Genomic DNA, 798 nt, shown 5'->3' with positions numbered 1-798 from the left:
TTCATTTGTCCCAGGTGTTTCCCTTGGTTTTATTGCTCCCAGGTGTGTCTCGTCATCCCCTCCTCCTGTGTGTCTGTGTATAAAATGTGTTCCCAGTCCCAAGTTCTCGTTCCGCTGTGAACGTCTTCGTGTAAACGTCTTCCTGAGTTCGTCTCTCTTGGTTCCTGAAAATAAAGTCTTGGTAAAAGTATTCTCCAGCGTCTCCTCGTTCCTCGTGTATGTGCATCGTGACACATACATTCAGGAATAAAGAAAAGTTGGTCAACGTTGTCCTGTGATTTATCAGCTTAAAAACGGAAAAGTTACAGCATATTCTTTATGTTTCTGAAGTAACTACCCTCAGCTTCGCCATTGCAGCGTTAAGTAAGCTAAGCGAGTTAAGCAGTCATTTAATATGGACGTGGGCTAATTGTAGTGTTCCAATAAACCATGTTAAAACTATTCTTGTAGTATTATGCATTTATTTTTCGTTTAATATAATTTCTGAACAGAACTTTGATTTTTTCAAGCATAGTGAAATAATTTAGGAGCGGTGTTTCAGATCAGTGGAGCTAGGAGTGGAGAGGGAGCGGGAAATGGTGAACCCGGAGCTGGAGCAGAGTGCTTATTGAACGCTTGGAGTGCGGAGGGGAAATTGTTGCCGCTCCACTCCGCTCACATACTCTGATTCATTGTGCATATATTTATTGTGTTATAATAACAAAGCTTTATGAGATCGCGATTAACTGAGATGTCAGTTTTTAGTGATAATAAAGGAAGCGCTGCTCGCATACGGCCATTTCCAAACCATGAACGCAG

Source organism: Sinocyclocheilus anshuiensis, unplaced genomic scaffold (assembly GCF_001515605.1).
Source record: "Sinocyclocheilus anshuiensis isolate Anshui unplaced genomic scaffold, SAMN03320099.WGS_v1.1 scaffold727, whole genome shotgun sequence".
In the NCBI taxonomy this organism is placed as follows: domain Eukaryota; kingdom Metazoa; phylum Chordata; class Actinopteri; order Cypriniformes; family Cyprinidae; genus Sinocyclocheilus; species Sinocyclocheilus anshuiensis.
Note: the sequence above shows the minus strand (reverse complement) of the source record.